Source organism: Triturus cristatus, chromosome 4_2, assembly GCF_964204655.1.
Source record: "Triturus cristatus chromosome 4_2, aTriCri1.1, whole genome shotgun sequence".
NCBI classification, from domain to species: domain Eukaryota; kingdom Metazoa; phylum Chordata; class Amphibia; order Caudata; family Salamandridae; genus Triturus; species Triturus cristatus.
Genome location: NC_140586.1, coordinates 508,551,317 through 508,562,384, shown reverse-complemented (window position 1 = coordinate 508,562,384; position 11,068 = coordinate 508,551,317).

Here is an 11,068-nt window from a genome sequence, read left to right as displayed (position 1 = left end):
GATTGGCTGTCCCAGGGGTGTGTGCTTGTGTGAGGGGTGTGAGGGACAGGGCCTGCTGGTGGGTGTGTTGTGATTTGGCTGTGGCTCTCCCAGGTGATGTAGCTGTCCCCCCATGGAGCATGCTGCCATGCCAGTGAGTGTCAGTTCCTGTCCTAGGTATCTGATCTTGTTGTGTCGTGGTTTGAGTTTGCACTGGTCAAAGGAGGGCCTTGTGATGGCTACAGCAGGGCCAAGTATCAGCTATGTTGTCAGTACTTTGCCAGTCCCTGTGCATTGAGCATGGAGCATGGGTATGTACCCGGGCCATATGGGATGAGGGCAATGGTGTGTGATTCTGAGTTGAACAATGCATTTTGTGAGGCCCCCCCTCCCAGCATAGCGGACATCCATTGTTGGGTTGGTGCTTCGTGTAGCATGGGACATAGCATGGCCTTGCTTTCCGAATGTGGCATACACATGTTAGTGGCATTAGCGTTGTTTTTGAGTGTGGGTTGTGGCCGGTGAGGGCTTGGAGGTAGTTGCGTGCAGTTTGTGTAGTTGGGGTGTGGATGCCATTCCCCCCATGTTCCATAAGTTGCTTGTGTACTCACCAGGCTCTGGAAGTCCTTGAATTCCATGTACTCCCACCGGCAGAAGTAGGGCCATCACCTTCTCCTCCCAGGGATGGTAATGTACTGGTCTGCGGGGCAGCCCGCCTCCAGTGATGTTGCTCTGGGCGTAGTCCTCATTCATTTTTTGCTTGACTGCCCTCCGCAGATCATACCACCTGTCTTGGCATTAATTCCTGGTCCTTCGGAAGGGTGCAACAGCATTCACCCTATCGACGATCCTCTGCAACAGGCGTGATTTTTCTGCTATGCTGGTCTGTCTGACCAATGTTCCAAAGAGCTGTGGCTCGACTCTGATGACTTCGTTGACAAGGATCTCCAGCTCCTCCCTTGTGAACTTTGGATTCTTGTCTGTGGGCATGGTGTGGGGTGAGGGTGTGGGTGTTTGTGGGTGTGTGGGTGTGAATGTGAAGGTGTGTGTGTGAATGTGAAGAGAGGGTATGTGTGAAGGAGGTGGTGTGAAGGTGTATATGTTAAGGTGGATGGGTGCAGTTGTTGTTGTGTGCTATGTGGCTCCAATGGGTCTGTTGCAAAGGCTGATGGTTAGTGTGTGGGGGCCCTTTTTATTGATCCATTTGTGGGTGGGCCTGAGTTTGAATTTTTGGTGGGTGTGTTATGAGGGTTGTTTGTGAGTTTGGCCCTCTGTTTGCCATTTTGGATGTGGCCAGGTCAGTCATTTTGATGTTTTGTTGAGTGTAGACGTGTTTTGTGGTGTGGTGCGAGTCGAATTGACCCTCCTTGTGGTGTTTTACAGTGTCCTGGTTGAGTACGAGTCGTTTGGACATCGCGTATGTAAGGTGCGTACATTCGTGATGTTGTTGTAAGGTCTGTACATACGCGATGCAGGGGTATGGTGCTGGGGTACGGTGCGTACATACGCTTGGCTGTGGTACGATGCTGGGGTACGGTGCGTACAAGTACGGGGCTGGTGTACGGTGCTGGGGTACGGTGCGTACATACGCGAGGCTGTAGTACGGTGCTGGGGTACGGTGCGTACAAGTACGGGGCTGGGGTATGGTGCTGGGGTATGGCGCGTACAAGTACGGGGCTGGGGTACGGTGCGTATAGGTCCGGGGCTAGTGTACGGTGCTGGGGTACGGTGCGTACATACGCGTGGCTGTAATACGGTGCTGGGGTACGGTGCGTAGGGGTCCGGGGCTGGTGTACGGTGCTGGGGTACGGTGTGTCCAAGTACAGGGCTGGGGTACGGTTCTGGGGTACGGTGCATCCAAGTACGGGGCTGGGGTACGGTGCGGACATAGGGGGGTACGTGCAGACATACGCGGGGGGAGGGGGGAGCTGTATGACTTGTATCCCGGGCACTAGTTTCCCCGGGCTACGAGTTGTACAGGGTTCGCTCGTACGGGACGTTTTCCATACTCTGGTGAATTCGAGACGCCGGTACGGTACGTTTTACGATTTGTACGTAAAAGTGTCTGTGTACGTCTCGTAAAGGTTTTCCCGGTACGATTCGTATGGATCTGGCTGATCCGTACGTACTTTTTCCTGTACGAATCGTACTTCATGTGTCGTACGGGACTTGTACGGGAAACAGTACGAATACGAGTCGTACGGGAAAAAGAAATACAGGATCGGAATCGGCACCTTAATGTAAAAGCTACTATTTAATGAATTACTTTTTGTCTTTGTACACTGTTACAAAAGTTTTTAATAAATCATGAAATAAATGTATCTTATCTTACAGCCTACATGCGCAGTTTCAATGAAATGTCAACTTTGCATTTAAAACCCTTGCCAAGCCTTTAGCTCCCCTTTTAATACATATAAGTCACCCCTAAAGTAGGCCCCAGGCAGCCTATAAGGCTGGGTGCTGTGCAAGTAAAAACCATGATATATACTTTTAGGTTTTACCTGTCCTTGTAGTGCAAAAACTCCCAAATTTGTTTTTCACTAGTGTGACGCCTACCTCTCTCACAGGTTACCGTTGGGTATTACCAAATACATCTATTCCTGATGGAGAAGGAGTAGCCTAGGCATGGTTAGTACCTATGGATATGTAATTATAAATCCTCTTTAAAGGTAAAGTTGAATTTATGATTACAACTTTAAAAATGCTACTTCTAGAAAGTTGGAGCCATACCCCGGTGCTGAACACATTAAACAGATACACAAACTGAGATCATAATAACAGAAAATGCATCCTTGTTGAAATTTGAAAAATATTTCTCCAAAAGACTGCATCGTAAATCAGAGGCTGTCATTAAAGATTCCTCCAATGCTTGCAGAAAACCGGATGGTCGGCAACACGAGTGGTACGGCATTTCTATTAATGAGAAGACGCTTACAGCTGATTCTATCCAGTCCTAGCCCTGAAGAAAATCCTAAAGAGCATATTGGGATTTGAAACACATCAGCACGCTTTACCATTGGGCAAACAAGTGCTTGAAATAGAATTAGATTCAAAGGGGATTACTCTCAAATATGTAAACACTTAGGCTTGAATATTAGTTCCCTTTGATCAGCAAACCCTGAATGTTTTGTTAACATGATTATGAACTCTGAGTAGGGTTGCTTTGTGAATTCTTGACTGGTTGAACATTCACATTTATTTTTCTTAGAAAATTATTTTTGATTATTGTGTCGGTTTGTTTTTATGTAAATGTAAACAAGGAGTGCTATCTTGATCTGTGTTTGAATAATTTTCCTAAGTCTTTTCTTCTTGAAATATTTAAAGGATCAACATAATAAATTATGTAGACCAAGACATCTTGTAGTTTGGTCTAAGTTTGATTGAAGTGAATAAAGGCATGCAAAACTGTAAGCTTTTTTTTTTAAAAATATTTTTATTGAACAGGCTGGTGAGTAAAACATACATTAATACATGTGTTTGTTTACAAGAGGGGAGGAAAGAAAAAAGAAACCAACCCGATAAACAAAATTTAACACAGAGGAGGAGCAACGCTATTCCATAAATGATCCCCAATTCTTTTCGTGTTTCATCAAAGACCAGGTCCCCCTAAGATTGGCTAGTGCAGCCTCCATTGAGTAAATCTCAGTTACCAATGTCCACCAGTCCCACACCGATGGTGGGTCAGGGCGAATCCAGGCTCTGGCCAGAGTTAGTTTAGCACAAGACATGAGAATTGAAGCCAGAGCAGCCTGGGAAATAGGAGTGGGATGGATATCTAGTAACACAAAGGAGGCAGAGGATAGAGGGAGCTGGGTTGACCTGATTTCGAGAACCTTGCGGATGTCTGACCAGTAATCCTTAAGAGTGGGACAAGAAAACAACATGTGTACCAGATCAGCTGCATGGGCAGAGCATTTGGGGCATTTAGTGTGATCATTAACAGAGTTGTTAAGAGACCATCTGGAGATGATTTCCGGTGTATAATATAACATGCAGGTCGTTCTAAATTGCTGTAGCCTCAGGCTAGAAGAGTGGACGCAGTTGTTAATATTAGATAGGGAGCGTTCTATATCTTTCGATGTGATGTTTGTGCCTAATAGCCTACCCCATTTGGCAGCCAATTTAGAACAATCGTTTGGTTTAAAGTTGATTAAAAGACTATAAGTGTTACTTATTGCTGATTTAGTTGTTGAAAAGTGAGTCCAGATATCGCAGTCAGTAATCTCGAATAGCCGTTTTTTGTTCACCAGATAATCATGTATCTGTCGATGTTTAAATCTCATAGATTCGGGGAGGTCATAAAGCAGTTTAAGTGTGTTAAAGTCTAAAAGGCCTTGCGTGCCGTATAAGTCCCCTAGATGCCTAATACCCCGTCTTGCCCAGCTTTGAGAGTTGTGTTCGTTAAAGATTCCCGGAAGACCCGGGTTGCCCCACAACGGTAGTTTAGGATGAAAAAATGTAGTTTTGCAAAAAGTGAGTATGTTATCCCAGATCTTTGCTATGTCTCTTGCGGTCTTGAATTTTACTCTTTTAAAGTAGTTGGGGTCATTGACTCGTAGTAAAAACATATTAGCATTATGTTTTAACATAAAAGAGTGAAAAAAAAATGCTCCGCCCTGGTTTAATAAAGAGCGAATACGAAAAACAAAAGCAGACCAAAAATATAATTTAAAATCGGGAAAGTTAAGCCCTCCCAAGTTTGTATTATTTTTCAAAGAATTCAATGACCTCCTCGCTTTTTTATAGCCCTATATAAAGCTACTAAATGCACCGTCTAGCTGTTTAAAAAAGGAATTATTTAAAGCCAGCGGAATGGAGCGGAATAAGTACACGAATTTAGGTAATACCTTCATCTTGATTAAGTTAATTCTGCCGATAATATTCAGTGGTAATCTGTGCCATTTTTTTTATAGTGAGATAGTAGATTTAACTAGTGCATTGTAATTTATGTTGTTGATTTCTTGGATTTTAGCCGTTAGCTTAACTCCTAAATAGGTGGCGCTTTTGCATATCTCAGGAATTGTGACGGCGGGAGTATAATTGGCTATGATTTGGGTCTTCTGTAGGTTAAGCTTATAACCGGAAACAATCCCGAATTTTTCGGCCTCAGAAGCTATGCCTTGGAGTGCCGCCACAATATCCTGTGAGTAGACCGCAATATCGTCGGCATATGCAGTTATTTTTAGTGTTTGGGTGCCTGACCTGAAAGGAGCGATTTGGGTTTGTAACTGGAGAGCATGCAAGAATGGTTCCAGTGAAAGGGCGGATAAAAGAGGCGAGAGAGGGCAGCCCTGGCGGGTACCTCGTAAAATTGGAAACTCTTGAGAGGACAGGCCCCCATAGGATGTATAGGCTATTGGGTTATCATACAAAGCCTGTATAGCTCGTAAGAATTGCCCCCCAAAGCCCAGCTTAGAGAGGACACACCAAAGGTAGTCCCAGCCCACTCGGTCAAAAGCCTTCTCGGCATCTAATAAAATCATGCCGAGTGGGGTGGATTCTGTCTCTGCTACATCAAATGCCGTAATAGCCATGTTTACGTGTGCTGTTGTGTCCCTCCCTGTTATAAACCCGTGTTGTTGAGGGTTAACAATTAAAGGCAGGAAGGGGGACAGTCTTATAGCTAATATTTTAGCAAATATTTTGGCATCAGTATTGATCAACGATATGGGTCGGTATGATCCTCTCTCCTCCTTTGGTTTGTTCTTTTTCAGAAAGAATATTATTTTTGCCCTGTTCCATGATTTTGGGGCCTTTCCGTTGCGACCAACAGCTTGTATTACCTCCAGTAACAAAGGTCCCAATTTGGCTATGCAGATTTTGTAAATCTCCAAAGGGATTGTGTCCTCCCCTGCGGCTTTCCCTGCTGGTAGTAGTTCTATTGCCTGGTGTAATTCGGCTCCTGTAATAATATCTGACATCGATTCTTGCATTGTGTTAGACTGTGGATTGGTTAAGAAATTATCAACGTAGTCTTGGATTGCTTCTAGATTGGAAGTGCTTTCTGGAGTGTATAATGTACTGTAATAATCCGCAAATTGTTCTACTATTTCTGTCTGTTGATTAAATATTTTACCATTGCTACCCCGGATGCTTGTGATCAGTGTATGGGCTCTATCCTCGGCAACCTTATAGGCGAGGATTTTGCCAATCTTATCTCCACTATCATATTGTGAAATCTTGTATTTATGAATATTTGCGCTGCTCTTTTGGATGAATTTATTTTTAGCCTCGTTCTTGAGTGAACAGAGTTTAAGGCTAATCTCTGTGATCCCAGGTGAATTTGATCGAAGTGCAGAAGCCAAAGTTTCTTCTTGAGTTGCAATTTTTGAGATGATCTGTGCCTTGTGCTTTCTATGTTCGATGTTTTTTCTGATCACATATGCTTGGGTAAAACCCCTAATACCCGCTTTGCAGGCGTCCCAGACCGTAAAGCAAGGAGCAGATTCGATGTTAATATACAGGAATTCGGTCAAGTGTGATTTAAGCTGTGTCACAAATTGTGCGTCTGAGAGTAAGTGCCTGGGGAAGGAAAATGGTCTGGGAGGGGTCCTGATATACGGTGTAGTGATTGCTAAGATTATCGCGTTGTGATCCGATGAGATTCGAGGGCATAGGATCATCGTGCTATGTTTTAATAGATTGTCACTAATTAATGCCATATCCAGCCTAGAGCAAAATCTATGTGGTGCCGAATATTACGTATATCCTGGTGTGTTCGGGTGTAGATATCGCCAAGCATCCTTAATATTGTGAATACGACAGATGTCGGATATGGATGACCTGGTTTTGCGCATCCTATGAAAACTTCCTGGATGAGTTGAGTCTATTTTGTAGTCCATTATGCAATTGAAGTCCCCCATAATAATGGGTTCTCCGTCCCAATCCAAGAGTTTTATGTTCAATAGATCAAAGATGCTTGGATCGTCTATATTAGAGCCGTATACTACACAAAGGACATATGTATGGTTTTCAAAACGAAGTTGGACCAACGCCCATCTTCCGTCTTGACTATGAAAAGGTTGCAATATTTCAGATTTGAATCTTTTGTCTGTAAGGATAGCCACCCCCCTTATAGAAAGCCCAAAAGTAGAGCAAACCAGAATGGGGTAGCCCAGTTGTTTAAGTAGTTTTTTGTCCTTGCCGGCAATGTGCGTTTCTGAGAGAAGGACGAAATGTGGATTATGTAGTTTGAGTTCTTCTGAGATCAACATTCTCTTATTCTTGCTGTTAAGCCCTGCTACGTTCCAAGCCAAAATCTTTATTTCATGCATTTGTAAGTAATTACATTTTTTAGCCTAAAGACGGGCATCTTAAAATGTTCGTTGTTACTCGTATATGAGGTCATATATAAGGGCCAAAGGGCCAAAACTAGTTTGTCCTCAAAACACTCTTCCTCAGCAGCCTGAAACATATTTTTATTGATTTTAACCCACCCAAAAACCCCACACCCCCCACCCTAATTCTCGCCCCAAATGGGGAAGAACCGCCCTTGAGTAACAGCTGCCGCTGGAAGGGCAGCGCACAAAACAGGACACCTAGGAGTACCCCCCCCCGAACCCTCTCCAAAAAAAAAGGGGTAGCATAATCAATGCTTCCCAGTGCTTTGCCGTGTAGCCTGCAACATTTTTACACAAAACAAGGCACACCAGGTGCCGACAGATTTACTAAGACAGTGCAGGGTCTAAACCGTGCCAGATCTAGAGATGCATGCTTCAGCTTCTTTGGCATCGTTAAAAAAGTGAGTATGGCCATTTTTGATAACCTTGAGGCGAGCCGGCTCCTGTAGGAATGCCTGGCCCCCGCAGGATTTAATGGGATCTATCAGTTTACGTAGCATCCATCGCCTGTCCATTGTTTCTTTGCATAGATCTGATCGGACAAAAAATGAAAGCTCCCCTACGGTTACAGGGGCATTGGGGCGGGCTCTCTGCCAGACAGCTTGGCGTAGTAGGAAGTTGCCAAAAAAGATAATAAGGGCCCGTGGGAACTGGTTTTCTCTATTTCTGTTTCTCATAGCCAAGGGAAGACGGTGGGCACGTTGGATTTGTGTATCCCAGTCCCAGTCTGCTAGATCTGGAAAAGCCTTTTGAAGCAGCCCCACTAAATAAGACCTCGGGTCAGACCCCTCAGACCCCTCCGGGATCCCAAAAAGTCTCAGGTTGGACCGTCTGTGTCGATTCTCCAAGTCTTCAACTTTTGATTGTAGTGCCAGCAGCTGGGTGTCGTGTTTCTCTGTTACAGCGGTTGTGTTTAAATTGGCCTCCTCGATCTCAACCACACATTGCTGGAGTCCCACGATGTCTTGGGTGATCCCACCTAGTTTGGAAGCAAGTTCTTGTAGTGAAGTATGCATTTTGCTATTATCCTCCCTCAATTGAATATAATGTTCTTTAGCTTCAGCACGTTGGTCTCTCAGTATCTGTAATATAGTGTCTACTGAGGCGGGATCCGCTGGCGTTTGCCCTGGCCCGGGTCTGTTTTTGGGAGAGGCACCTGAGTGTTCCATTTGGTGAGATAGAGGAGGGGCAGGAGTGATGGTAGCAGAAGGACTCTCAGTGGAAGGAGGCAGAGTATGATGTATTAACGTAGAATTCGAAGTTGAGTTAGATGTTGTATCTGTGCTCACTAGAGAGTCGACCCCGGGTATTTGAGTCAAAATAGATTCTTGATGTGTTAGCCCAACTGGTGACAACTTAGGTAGAGCAGTTAGGGCGTTGTTCTCTGCTGAGGCGAGAGTATCCGAAAGAGGAGGGGTTGCTAATACGATAGAAGAGTCTGAGGACTCGGAAGCTTCGATTAAGCTGGCCCCTGATAGTCTCTGTGACAGGTTCTTGACTAGGCCTTTTGCTACAATCCATTTTCTTAGGGGACTTTTGTCCACAAAAGCCTTTTTTTAGTCCAAAATGTTGTTTATAAGAGGCCGGGTTAATAAGACTGTTTTACGGCCTCTTTTGGCTCGAGCCTTACTTTTGAGTTTATGACCTTTCCCTGCTCGAGATTTTGTCTTAGAATCACAGGGCCCGTTTAATGGTTTTTCCCCTAAATCGTCTTCAGACCTAGCCTCGTCTTCTGTACTGATCTCAACATCAGAGTCCTCGAGAGGATCTTGTTCGTTGATTTCGATGCATTCTGTGTGTACTGTTATCTCTGGAGAGACCATATGTTTATTAGGATTGGCACTTTTGGTGGAGCATGTCTTTGCTACGAGTGGTTGTGAGCCTCCGGATGGAGTGATAGTGATTGCAGTAGCAGGCAATGAGCCCGGAATGGGTAAAGCTAAATCTGAACTACATATGGCTACCGCGGTTTCTGGTGTAGCCCCAGTCTCAGTTTCAGACACGGACAGCATAGGCAACATAGACAGCTCAGTCAGGGAATTAATGGGTATCATATTGTGATCCGTAGAAGTGTCACAGATTAAAGACTTTCGGTGTTTCAGTTGTTCAGTCCCCAGCATGTTACTAATTGATTTGCTGCTAGAGGGTATCTCTTCAGAGGCGGTGGGGGCGTTCTGGGCGGTGTATTCTAAAGTTGGAGGAAATGAGTGACTGTTTTTGCCTGTTACAACCGCCCCGCTTTTGTCTGGGGGCTTAGCCAAATTTGTAGCGGGGTTTCTACTAGACCCCTTAGAGCGAGAGTCAACAAACAAAATCGGCAGTCTCAATACCTGTTTGCTCGCGCTCTCCCTTTCAGTCATTGCGCGCTCCGTGGTGGGACAGCCGTTGCTTATAGATCCATCAGTGTCAGCATTGATCGCGGTAGTCTGAGGAAGCCCAGAAATCGTCGCTCCTGTCTCCCGAACAGCTCCGGCTCCAGCTCCGGCTGGAAGGGCTCCGGTCGGGTACTTGCTATGTTGGGTTGTGCGAGTTGGTTTCTCGTAGGCATCTTGCTCATCTGGGAGGCCGGGGAGAAAGGACGAGAGGCAGTCCGAAAATACAGGCCTAACCAGTTGAGCCCAGAGCTCCGTAGCAGTCCTTGTACGATCCGCCGAAAGAATCGTGTCGTCCCCGGGAGCTCTAGCATGGAAGACGGCCTCTGTTTTTTTTTTTTTCCCCCATAGCTGTATAGCAATATTGCGGCGTCCATGGATACGGGATACAGAATATGAAGGTCTGAGAGCGTTCTATGTCTGGTTTTTAGGTTTTGTATGCATTAAACTGAGTAGGAACATACTTGATTGAGAGTTGCAGGCATTTCGATAAAAGGAGAGGGAAAGAGGGGGAGAGCCTCTTGGTGTACTGCTCAGCACAGATCCTCACTCCGCCATCTTGGATCCACCTCGCAAAACTGTAAGCTACATCATTTGTTATTTGTACTTCTAGAAAGTTGGTATTTTTCTGTTCTTAAGTCCTGTGTGCCTCTCCTCGCTTTCAATGCATGTCTGGGCTGGGAGACAGCTGGGCTTTGTGCATTCCTTCTAGACAGTCACTTGGGAGCTGAGGTGTGTCACTCACCTCCTGATGGCTCATCACCAGGCTGATGAGCCTTCCTCGGATAGATGGGTAGGAGCTGACACTTGCACCGGAAAAGGGCTGTGCTTTTCCGCACACAAAGACCGGAATACCCCCTCCGTAGTGTGTCTGGAGCCTCGCCAGGAAAGGGAGAACCTGTGTAAACTTCGAAGCTTCTCCCACCTTCCAGAAACAGGACACCAAATTATAAATACTTGACCTCAGACACCACCATTTTAGTACACTTCTGGACCTATAGATACTCTGCCAGGAAAAATAACTGCTGTGCTGCTGAAGGACTGCTACTTTGTGGAGCTCCTGCCCTGTAGGATTTTTTTTCCTGCTGTTCTGCTCTGTCTGCTGCTCTGTCTGCCTGGGTGACAAGGACTGGACTTTCACCACTTGAAGCCAGAGTGACTCAAAGGGCTCGACTGATTGCCTCCTGCTCTGGAGTCCAAGGGACATCAAAGACTGCCTGCAACTCTCCATCCAGTCCCTGGACTCTGCCATCTGTGAGTCCTACCATTGCCTGAGGTGCCCCTGATGCAGCGTAAAAAACGTCTAATCCTCCTCTTTGTCCGCAGACCAAGCGTCACACTAGCACATTTACTCAATACATTCACTAGTGGGGCCCA